This window comes from Leptosomus discolor, chromosome 6 (assembly GCF_034619465.1).
Source record: "Leptosomus discolor isolate bLepDis1 chromosome 6, bLepDis1.hap2, whole genome shotgun sequence".
Classification (NCBI taxonomy): Eukaryota; Metazoa; Chordata; class Aves; order Leptosomiformes; family Leptosomidae; genus Leptosomus; species Leptosomus discolor.
The window spans coordinates 64,989,009-65,001,612 of NC_141396.1; positions in this window are offsets into that span (position 1 = coordinate 64,989,009).

The window sequence follows — 12,604 nt, forward strand, 5'->3', positions numbered from 1 at the left end:
TGCCCAGGGGTTCATGCCAGTGTGGTTATAAACATATTTACCGTGTAGGCAGGGAGAGAGAGTTGACCTTGAGGCTCTTTTATCCAAAATAAAGCAGGACTCCAGGGAGGGGCCGCTCTGCTGCCACTTCAGTTCGCTTTTGAGACAAATCAGAAAAGGTTTGGTAAAATTTTCACTGTTTCTGATGCTGGAAAAGGCTAAACAGATGGAGAGGACCCACAGGATGGAGTGCTGCTCTGGTCCCTCTGTGCCTTGCTTTCCCTATGCAGGGAAAAACCTTTTTAATTTCACCTGAATCATATACAGATGCGGGAGGGAATAGATAAACATTGAGCCATTTTTTTAGTTCCACATGGAAAAAAATAAATTCACATGGTTAGAAAGCTCAAGAGATCGGTGTAGAAACAGCCATCAGCGCACATGCGCAATGACTTTGCGATCATTTCCTTTCTGTTTTGGGGTAACTTTAAAATAAATTGAGGTCACGTGTTGTCCCAGTCTAAATACTAAATGCTAAATACTAAATATTTCATTAAAGACAGGAAGAGGGGTTTTGAAAGACAGCAGGAAGCCACGAAAACTGCTTGTTTCTAGATTTTCCCCTGATGCTCATAGGAAACGACTACCTCGAAGACCTCCATCCCCCAGTCGGATGGGGCTGAAATCACCCAGCAGCTCAAAACATTACACAGAGGCGAGAGAAGACAGACGGACAGATGGATGTGAGCCCAAAAGCTTCTTTTCCTAAAAAATTGGGTCACACGCAAGAGGAATGGCAGCGACAGGGCTGAGAAATGCCAGGAGGGAGCCTGGGCTGGAGGCAAGAGCTGTCCTGTGCTTCTTCCAGGAAGGCACCAGTCCCGTGCCTGAGCAAGTAGGAGTTAATAATGTTATTATTTTACTTAAGGAAGCACCTAAATTGCATTAAGGTCTCCCCAAACAGTCAAAAAGCAGCCGGAGGGTAAGAAAACGATGGCAAAGACACGCCAAGAAACTGAATTAATTCCTTTTTTCCTGCACTGCAGAAGCTGACCTGTCTCCAACGGGGGATTTCAAGAAGAGAATAACTGTTGCGGTGAACAGATTGCTGCCCACCTCGACGTCCAGGCACGGACGACTACCACTGGGATCACAGATGTCCCCATCCCTTTGGCAGGCCCTGGGTTTAAGGCACGGCATCGTTCAGGACCTGGTTGAAGAGCTACTGAGTTGAACCTAAAATGCAAAGCGGGTTTTAATCCTTCGGCGACGCCTTTGAGAAAGGAAAGGAGAATTTGCGCTTGCTTGGGGCTTCTGGGGAATACCTGCCTCTGCCCTCGCTGGTTGGGGACGCTTTGGGTGAGCCCTGGGGCAGGAGCTGGGCTGGGACGACACGCTCCCTGTGTCCGTGTACAGGCTGGTACGAGGAAGCTGCTCTCAAGGCGACAGCAAAACCCCGTTAAAGCACTTCTCCCCCATCCCCAAATCCCCTCCTGGCCGTAGCCAAGCTGAGCAACTCCTTGTTTTACAGCCCTGCCTCCATGCCCGGACAGTGAACCAGATCAGGGCGCTGCTCTGGGTTAAAAATAACCCTTCTCTCCTTTTTTTTTTTTTTTTTTTTTCTTCTTTTTTTTCTTTTTGCTTTATTTTTAGCCCAGAGCAGTTCCTCGCTTTAGCTCACGGGGCTGGGGGGAGGAGAGAAGATGCTCGTCCCGCCACCCCATCACCTACCCAGTGAAAATCCATCTGATGGAGGTGGCAGCCGGGGTGCAAAGCGAGTTGCAGGGGGGTTTATGTCATTATTATCATCTGCAATATATCATCTATGATTTATTATTGTTATTGTCATCTCGGCGGAGACCCAAGTCGTCGGTGTGCGCGAGGAGCCAGTAGAAATTTGGCCCCATCGATCTGATTCATTAATGACGGCTGCTGTGATGCAAGACGAACACTTTGCCTGGTGACTCATGACATTTATGGGAAGAAGGAGGCCTCAGGGGTGGTTTTTTTTGCAGCTGGGAGAGCAGACGTGTCACTTGCTTTCTCTTTGCTGTGAAAAGCCAATGTGGGAGAAGGACGAAATGAAAAGGGATCTCTCGGGGCGGCTCGTCTCATCTGCTGGGGCTCCCAAGGTGGCAGAAAGCCCTTTGGCTGTTCCTGGATGGTCCTTTTGGAGCTGGAGGGTTTTTCCTCCCTGCCCAGAGCCTCAGCTGACAAACCTGCCGGCTGAACTATGCCCTCTTCTCGCTGCCTTTTGAAAGATATAAATAAAAAAAAAAAGAAAAGAAAAAAAAAGGTGTTTTTACAGGGTGATTTTCTGAGGTTATAAAAATATCATCTGGAGTCACAAAGCGCTTGCCCGAGTGATGCTTTTCCTTTTGCATCTCCCCCAGTAAAAAACAGCACGGGCTGGATTTGCTCTTAACTCCAGTGTCCCCAAAAAGAATGTTTTCCCCCCAGTGTGGGCAAATTGTCTTTATCGAGAAGACACTGCTTGATGAGAATCTGCTGGTGTCTGGTCTCATGGAGTGGTGGAGACCTCTGAGCTGGTGGCAGTGCCCACTGAATCCCTCCTGGTGGTGATGGCGACACCATATTTGGGGTATTTTGGGGTGACACTGGGCTGGGCACCCACATGGAAGACGCTGAAGGACACTGGGGTCGATGACGGCTCTGCTTTCTGCTGCCCTAAAGCTCCTGCTCTGCGAGGCCATGTTGACACGTTGGGGATTTCTCACCTTTGAGTCTCTCACTTCGAGGTGGGCATTACAATTACTCACAGGAGCTGAAAAATTGCCCCTTGCCCAGTCAATTTGCTACCTTATGTACCCAAAAAATAGTGATTATTCCTTGGATGTGTGGTCCTGAGGTCACCTATAGATGGGCCTGGGCTGTTGAAAAGCCGACAGATCTAATCTTGCTAGTCACGTTTTACCATCCTGGCAGCAAAAGGAAGGTGGAAATGGGGTGAAAAGCAAGCTAAACTCTAAATGGCTCCCTTGATAGGCAGCAAAATAAGAATATTTGCAGCAAGAGCTTTTATTTTGCTGTGGTTTCTCCACTCAGAGCTGACTTCAGTGGCAGGAGGACCCAGGCAGCTGGAGCATTTTTGAGAGGATCTCAGGTGTGGGACTGAAGCCTGGAGAGCAAACGAAGCAGATCAGCTCTCCGCTCATGACACCGACTCCCCAGGGATGTTGGATGAATTGCTGCAGCTCTCTCAGCTTCGCGTTTTTTTTCTCCTTAATTCGGAAATAGCTCCACATCGTGACTCAGTGACGTGTGGTGTAACCTGCTGGTGAGAAGAGCTTTGTATAACATCAGCGTTGCTAATTGCTGACACCTCTGGGTAAAGCTCTCGGTGGCACCTGCAGCAGGGCGATGCCCTGTTTGAGCAGCTTTGGCGATGTCTTTCGGTACCTGGGGAAGATGGGTAAGAAAGGACAAGTTGGTTCCTCTGCTGTCATCTATCCATCTCTCCTCCCTTCAGCTGCTACGGGTCAGATGTCCCCGCTGAGTGAGTGCCTCAGCTCTTCCTCAACTCAATGGAGATCAAGAGGAGTAATTCACCCATCCTGCTCCAGACATCACCTCCAGTAGGTCCTCATCGCCTGTCGAGAGAGGGCTTCAGGGGGAGATGTCCACGTTCAGCCAGAGGGATCCCTCCTGGGATGACGGGCAAGGATTTGCTGTGCCCCCTGCATCGTTTGGACCCCAAGCGCTTAATTTACTCAGCGTTTAGGTTGGAAAATGCACCCTGGCAGGATGCTTTGCCTGCAAAATGCCCTGTAACTCAAACATCTGTGGTTGAGGAGCATTCACTGACTGCGTCTTCTCCAGAGAGCACTTCCAATGTAAAGGTTTTACCACCAGCACCGATTACATCTGACAGCATTTTGGGCATCTGCAGCAGCGATAGAAGCGTGTTCCTGAGCGCGTGTCTGGGGTATCTTCACAAAGTGCTGTTGTCCTCTTCTCCCCTCCTTTTTAAGCAGCCAGACCTGCCCACGAAGGGGATGATGAGCCAAATTCACCAACATGTGCGGGGAGATGCTGTGGCCACTGTCTTGCAGCAGCTCCTGAACGCTCAGAGCTGTGAGCCAGGAGGCTGCTTGGGCTTTAGGAGGGAGCAATAGTGTCGGTATTTGACCCGTGAGGGCCTCTGGTCTGGGGAGTTGAGCAGCTCAAGACTCACAACCTGATAATGGCGCTGGTTAGTACCATGAATGGTTGGTCTCTCCCTCCACCATCTCCAATTCTGGGTTTACTCCGTGTTGTGTTGTGATGTTGGAGGTAACGTGGCCGTGCTGCAGTCAGACCTGCACCGACGGAGCTGCAGCTGCAAGTGCAGCTTCGTCGGGTGTCTGGATCCGTGGGGCTCAGGTCCACGTGGGGTGGAGATATGGACAAGCACCCTTGTCCCCTGTCTTTAGGCATCCCCTAAGGACATCAGCAGTTCCTCACCGGTGCTTCCGGATCTTCATGGCAGGGCCATACGATTACCCACAGCTCAAAGTATTGATGAGATGATGTCATTAGGGATTTCTGGTCTTCCTGGGATCTTTGAGGCTCACGCACAAAGATATTCGTTCCTGTGACCTGGATAACTTTGAGCTCCGGTGGGGATTAGAAGTGCCATCAAACGGGGAGTCCTCTAAAGGTCCCACAGCCTCTCCTGTTTGGTGGCTGTGTGCTGGAGACAGCTGGTTGCTCGATTTGTGATCTGCCGATCCGCTGTGCTCACCCCATGGACAACGGGTCCTGCAGCTGGGGACATCCCTCCAGACACCACAGGGCCCAGAAGAGCAAGAGACCAAGGTGCAACCTCACAGTACTTGTTCAGGACAAGGGCTGCCTAAGGCTTTGAAGAAAGGAAGGTTTGCAGCTGTCTTGGGAGGTCACAGGCCTCGTTTTAACAGCACATTTCTGGACTGGTGTTGGCACAGCTTTGCCCTTGGATCATGCATCGTGACTTTGCAAGAATGGTGCATTACTGTCCACTCTTTGCAGCCAACTCAGAGCTTGAACTCAACCTGGCCACGCTGCCCACAGAGAGACCAGGCTCAGGCACATGAATTAGAAGTGAGTCCTCATCCATGGGGGACATGAACTCCTCAGGGGATGCCGGGATCCCTTACAGGAATATGAACTGATGGTCCAACTCTGCTTGAGCTCAGTCTGCTCAGACTAAGTTCAGTGGGCAGTGCTCCCTTTCCAGTGAAGTCTTGTAGGACGTGCTGAGTTGGGTCTGGTCTCTGGGACCAGGCTGGTCTCTGGGATGGGCAGTGCAGCAATACCGGAGTGTATTCCCTTGCCTCATCCTACCCCCAGCCCAACAGATGCTGCCAGAGCTATCTCCTGGAGGGTAGATGCTCTCCAAGCGTAAAGGGAAAGGTTGAGAGCATTAGAATATCCCATTTGGGGAGCTTTGTGCAATTGTACGGAGCTCCATCAGGGAAAGCTGTCCATCCATCACCAGGGTACCAGGCTGCCGTGTAGGTTTTGATGGGATACTGCTTTTAATGACCATGCACAAAAAAACTGGGTTTTAAATACTCAGCTGAAATATTTCACCTCTAGCAGCCGAGTGCTCTGAAATCCCTTGCTTTGCTAGCAAAGCTGCCGCCTCTGAATCACTAATATCATGTCCTACCCCCCCTGGGTTCTTCCAGCCAGGATTCCCAGTTAATGAGCTGTAAAAGATGAGAGTGCTCCAGCTTTCCGTATGAAGTTGCCTGGCTACTGCGCTTGGAGATCTAGAAGAAAATGTAACACCAGAGGTATCGAGGTTATTATCACAGTGTTTTCCTGGATGGGAATGAAATTTCGGCTGTTCTCCATCATCAAAACCTCATTAAGTTGCGCAGCCACTAATTGATATGCCCAAACTTGACAACTTGTGTCAAAGGAGAAGACGGCGGTCGCCCTGGGACCTGCCAATCAATGTCACAGCCGTCCCGGGCCCACGGTGAACTTTGACCGCCTGCAAGAATGACGGCGATTGTTTCATTTGCGAGGAGAAAGATGGAAACCAACCTAATTATAACATCAATGTCAGGTCACGTACCCCTACTGGACACCTGCGTGATGGAGGAAAAAAAAACCCAACCCCAGACGGCAGCTATCGGGGTCCAGCTTTTGTGAAGCTGCCCAAGATGTCGTGGCTGCTCTGGGTTTTCCAGGCTGGCAAAACACCACCTTGAAGAACTTTTTTCATCCAGAATCGTTTTTTCTGGAAATCTGAGGATGCACGTTGCAGGAAAACTGCAGCTGCTGTAACGGCAGGAGTGAGAAATGCCGATGTACAAGGGAAATCCTGGGCTGTTTGTAGCAAAGTTTGCAAGGAAGGAGCTGGGAGTCAGGAGGCTGCTGGAGGAAGGGCCACAGGGAAGGCTTTGGGGTTAGGAGAATGGTATAGAACAGAAAGGAGGTAAAAAGGTGATGGATGCCTAAGTCACTGCAGGATGGGATCATTTGATCTCATTTTGCATCTCTACGAGGTAGCGATCCCCCACAAAGTTTGTTCCCTGCTCCCTTTTATCATAGAATGGTTGGGGTTGGAAGGGGCCATCTAGTCCAACCCCCCTGCAGTGAGCAGGGACACCTTCCCCTAGACCAAGTTGCTCAGAGCCCCGTCCAACCTGACCTTGAATGTTTCCAGGGACGGGGCATCTAAAACCTCCTTTTACAGTCACTGCAGAGAAACAGGGACCAGAGGGGGTGATTCGCCCACCTTTTCCTCGATACCTAGGACAAGCTGGGCCTTCACCTCCACCAGCATGATTGACTCAGTCTCCCCAGGGGTCTGGCTCCCAGGAGATGTCATCTTCCTGGGAGATGAGGCCCTGACCAACCTGAGCCAGCATTGAATTCAGCCCTGCTGTGGGCAGTGTTGGACCAGAGAACTTCAGAGAAGACTTCAGTGTCAATTGGATGTCGCTGTCTTCATTTAATCAGATCTATGTGGCAGGAGAAAAAAGAGCAGGGCTAGAGGGATGAGAGAGGTCCTGGTCTGACATACTCCACTTGCCATTATGCAGAGCTCAGGTGAGATTCGAGGGGCCTCAGAGCTATCCCCAGGATCAGAGATCCCTCTATTTTATAGTTTCTGCACTGTCCCACAAACCTGGACCTGAGGAGTTTCCTCCTTCTTGCCCTAAGCATGGGGCAAAGGATCTGAAAGGATGGCCTGAGTTTGATGGGCTCACGCAGTATCCTCCAACACTTGCTTGGAGCTCAGCAGACCTGGCTCCTGGGCTCCCGTGAGATGGATCATGAGATTTTTCTCTGGCCCAAGGCAAATCTGCTGAAGTCAAAGGCAGTTTGACCTCAGTAGTGGGGCTGGGAAGGCAATGCAGAGAAGAAAGCAAGGGAATAACTGCGCCCAAGGTCCCATTTGCTGAAATTCAAGTGTAAATTGACCTCAGCCCCCGGCTTGTGTGGTGCAGTAGTGCCTGAGCGTCCTCCCGTTGAACTGCAGATGAGGACATCCTCGCTGCAGGATGCTGCCAGTGCTGAACTGGTCCACCAGAGGTCCACCAGAGTTCATGGGAGGAAAAACCCCTCAAGGAGTCTTAATCCAACTGTGGCTCTGTGCAGCCTTGGCAGAAGGGGGCCAGAGTTTTTAGCAGGGCCTGTTGTGACAAGGGGCAACGGTTTTAAGCTGAAAGAGGACAGATTCAGACTAGATAGAAGGAAGACATTTTTTACAATGAGGGTGGTGAAAAACTGGCACAGGCTGCCCAGGGAGGTGGTAGATGCCCCGTCCCTGGAAACACTCAAGGTCAGGTTGGATGGGGCTCTGAGCACCCTGATCGAGCTAAAGATGTCCCTGCTCACCACAGGGGGGTTGGACTGATGACCTTTAAATGTACCTTCCAACCCTTCTATGATACTACGATAAGTGGGAGAAGATCTGTTTGGTCCGCCATGGGGTGGCCATAACATTCACCGGTAGCTCTGCGTGGTACAAGCAGCCATCACCAACGAGGACCTTGACAGACCTTCTTAGCTAGGGCCTCATTTGCAAAGACATCTCCTTGCCCAAGACCACACAGCAGCAGAGGAAGGACTTGATCTACCAGCTCCCAGGCGAGGACTGGCCAAGGGACAGCCTCGCGGTTGAGATCCCGGCGTGTCTTTTTGTTATCCCCCCCCTCCCAGCGTGCAGGGGGAAACCTGTGCCTACCCCGTGCTGCCATCTGTCCTCTGGGTTTCTGCAGTCCCCTGGACAAACACCCATTTATTTTTTAGGTTATTCCTGTACGTTTGCAGTGTCTGCGCCGCGCTTATCTCTGGGGAAACAGCTGTGATTTATCCGCAAGAAATAGATTGCAATTAACATTTACGCCCGTACCCATGATGCAGTTACAAAGGCAACATCATGAATCAGTCTCTTAATAATAAGCTCTGTAACCTTTGAAAACTCACCCGGGTGGGAGCTGGGCACCCAGCAGATAATGTTATCGCTGATGCCGGTGCTGTCAAAATCGTCCCACCCTTCCCTGATCCACTGACCGGGCTCTGAGGGGCGCGGGCTGGACACTAATTAGAGCTAATGCTCTGAAAATAAACCTACGCCTCTGCAGCCAAAATAGAGGTTGGTCCCCTATTTTATTCTGCAGGGATAGATGCGAGCTGGCGACGGGGTGTTGTTCCTGCTTTAGGTCCCAGTGATGTGAGATGGAGAGGCTGGAGGTGCCCGCTCACCTCTTCCCGTTGCCGTGTGAGAGGCAGGCATGGGATAATGGGGTAAAAAATGGAGATTTGAGGCCCTGGGTGGGGGAGATGCAGGGCACGGGGCAGCTCCCCTAACCCACTTGCAGCCAACAACCAGGATCTGAAGCCACGTGTCTCTGGAGGTGAGAAATCTGTAATTATAAGCCAGCTAATGAACTTAACACTTGCCAGGTGGATTATGGGGACCAGCAGAGCCCATCATGGGCTTGAGCCTCAAGCATGGCATGGGCATGGTGGGGACATAGCTTTGGGACAGGTCTCTTGGCTGGTGCATGGAGATGAAGGTCAGGTGGGGATGGATCTTCTTGTAGAAATCTTTTTCCCCTGGCCAAGTGGCCAGGTTGGTTGGTGACTTGAGCAGAGGGGAAGATGTGGGTTTGGGAGGTGTCACTTGGAGTTTTTTTACCTATGGAATACTACCCATCTGGAAGGTCTTTCTCCTTGGGTCTAGACCGTGACTTTTGGTGAGGAAAAGTCCCAGCTGGCTATCGCAGGAGCAGCCCTTCATCCGTGAGGTCCCGAGTCTGAGTCACCCTGGGAGCTCCTCCACCCCGCTGGCTCCTGCGGAGGAGCTCGGACTGGCCACGTCTGACTTCAGCTGCTTCGTCCAATACCTCCCAGGAGGAGTCTGGGCCCAAATCCTTTTTTTCCAAGGAACAAACTACAGCAGTGAATTTCCTTGGCTTGAAATCCCTCCATCAGCTGCTCCAAGACATCCTGAAATAAATAGCTTTCCAGAACGCTTGTCCTCACGGCGTCTCCTAAACCAGAAACCATCATCCTGATTTCTCCCCTGGTACCCGAGGAAGCCCCTGAATTCAGCTTTGAGGTCCTGTAGGGTCTAATCCTGTTTGCAGGGGACTGGAGGCTGTGCTGGGGTGATGCTGGCTGCTCCCCTGGTTTTACCGAGGTCCTTAATGGTTTTTAAGTCCTTGATCCAGCCAGGGCTGCTCTTCTGTCAGAGGTTTCGTTTCTTTTTTCTTTTTTTTTTTCCTTTTTTTCATATGCTCTCCACTGAAATGAAAGCAAAAGCGAAGCTCCTGAGAAAATGAAAAGTTGAAGCCAAATAGTAATGACAGGCAGCTCTTCACAACGCCAGGCCAGAGGGTACATTCTGGCCATGGCTGGCTTGAGATCAAGTAGGAAACCATGGAAAATTGGGGAAAAAGAGGGGAAAAAAAGAAAAGCAAACAGTGCCGAAGCGGAGTGCTTTGACCACTCTTCTCCAGGGAGAAACAGCATCAAACATGGCCTTTTTCTCCTCATTTTGCTTTCCATGAGTTAACCTGCTCGCAGGGAAGGACTTGTCCCATTGGAAAGTCTCTGTATTTTCTCCCGGAGAGGGAACGGACGAGCTGCCACTGGTATTTTAATGCATTAAAAAGAACAAACCTTGGACATCGTGATGGTGCCAGCCGTTTCAAAACGCAGCAGATGCTGAAATCAAAAGCCGTGTGAATTCACGCTCTAATGAGGACAAACCCTCCCGCAGGTAAACTGAGGCACGGAGGCCTGCCCAAACCTCAACAGTAGTAAGATCGACTCCCAAAAGGGCTTTTTCAGCCTTTTTCAGTTTGTTTTTGTGTTGTTTTGTGTGTTTTTTTTTTTTTTTTTTTGCTGTTGGCTCCCAGGGAGGTTTCTTGCAGCAGATGGCAGCAGCGGGTTTGTGAAGACGCAGGACCCATGGGGTGCTCAGCAGCACCCACAGCCAACCCCAGCACCCAGGACATCGGTGTGATGGACTTGCCCAAAATACCCCCCATCGATGAGCCAACGGGCCGTTGCATTCAGCAACGAGACATCAAAACCCAGTTGCCTGGATGCGTGAACCAGTGTGGGTTCTCCAGTGTCTAACAGAGGGGTCGAGCAGCCTTCCCCTCCTCTGTGGCCTGGGTGTGTACATCTCTCCTCCCCCCAGATATTAAATTTTAGAAGGTCTGTAGGGCTCAAACGGCCCCAGGGACCTCTGTGTGGTTGATGCTGAAGCTGAATCTTGCGATGCTTTCGGAGCTGGGCAGGACAGGCGGACAAACACAGCCTGGCTGCTTTATCCTAATTTCTCTGCAGTGAGGATTCCCCCTGCAATCACAGACGGTCTCTCAATTGTCTGTGCTTCCTAATAAACATGTTTCCCCCTCTTTTTCTGTTGTGTTTTTTCCTAGAATCAGGGAAGGCTCCCCTGTGGTTGATGTGCGTCCCCTCCACAGGATTGTCGCTCCATAAGCTCATTTCAGCCCAGTTCAGTGGCAGATGGGAAAAATGCCCTTCCCGAACACCAAACAAAATCCCTGTGGGAGCAGCCAACCAGCCCCTGCTTATACCCTCGAGCCAGACCTACACCTGGAGCAAATATGGGACCGAATGGCAACAGGGACAAGTGATGTGCCCAAGGTCACACAGGCAAGCCGTCAGTGGCAGAGATGCCCTCTGGCCCCCACCATGGGGGAGATGAAGATTTTCTCTGTCAAGGTGGAGATGCTGGTGCGTTTGTGGCGAGCATCCCTTGGGGGCTGGACAGAATACAACCGGGGGGGGGGGGGGGGGCAGCCCTCCTCCGGGATGGTTTTGTTTCTGCTGAAGTTAATTTAAGTTGCTGGAAAGTTGCTGTTTGAGGGATCAGGGAGCTGATGTCCGAGTGTGCCCCGCTCTGGGGGACAAGGGAAGAAGAGAAGGGGAGACTCTCCAGTACCACTCCGTGTGGGTCGACACCAGATGACGGCTGTAAAAGAAAGGATTGATGATTTTTTTTTTTTCCTTTTTTCTTAATATACAGTTCTATGTATTTGTATGCATAGATTTGCATGCATTAGCCTGCAAACACCTCTGCAGCTGGCGCGTGAGCACAGCAGTCGGGGGAGAGGTGGCAGCGAGGGGGTGGTTGCCTGTGTGCACCCCTAAAATAATGACTCCCTCTGCCCGCAGCCTTTGCCCACACGCTGGCTGTGGAGCCAGCAAAGCCCTCAGCGAGGCCACCTTCTGTCACAGTTTGAGGCTGGGCCAGCCACTGACAAATGACAGATGCTCTCTACTAACCCCTCTCCCCTCCCAAAAGGGAAAAGGAGAGAGAACAAGGGAGAGAGAGACTTTATGGTTTGGAAAAGAAAACTAAAACAGCTTTAATGGAACAATAACAATAAAAGGAAAGGTAATAATAAGAATAAGGGAATAATGAAATATATACAATATGTACAAATTACACAAAACCAATAGCAAACTCAGCTCCCTCCACCCTGATGACAACACATCCCCACCACGCTGCAGGGCTGGCACTGGGGCAGTCCCAGGCTGGACTGGGCAGCAGACAGGGACGGGAGGCAGGAGCTGGACTCAGGCCCTGGATTCAGGGACGCACGGGTCGGGATGGATGACAGAAGGACAGACAGAGCCCTCCTCAGATGTCGCCATCGAAGAAGAGAGCTTGACCCTGGGGACCCCTCAGCTTTGCACTGACTGTGCCGTCCGTGGGGTGGAACACTCGGTGGGTCAGGTTTGGGTCCCCTGGCCGGTTCGCTCCTCCCTGCAGGAGCGGCCTTTTTCGGGCTGGGGACCCTTTTCCCTCCCGCACCCCAACACGGGTACAAGACTCAGCAGTGACCTTGGTCGCTCCAAGAACCAGTCCCAGCCAGGGCCTCTCTGCATCCCATCCCTTGGTACCAACTATAAACATCAGGGGTTGGCACTGCTGGAGGAGTCCCTGACTGGAAAACCGTGCTGCTGGTTCAGAAAGTGCCGTTAGAGGAGACTTGACTGAAAAGTTAAAGCACTAAACCAGAATGAGTTCTGATTTAGCCCAAACCAGGACACCTTCCCCTTCTGCACGTGCCTCACCCCTGCACGCTGCGCAGGGCACGCACATCGCTGGGCCGGGGTGCTCCGAGTTGCATCC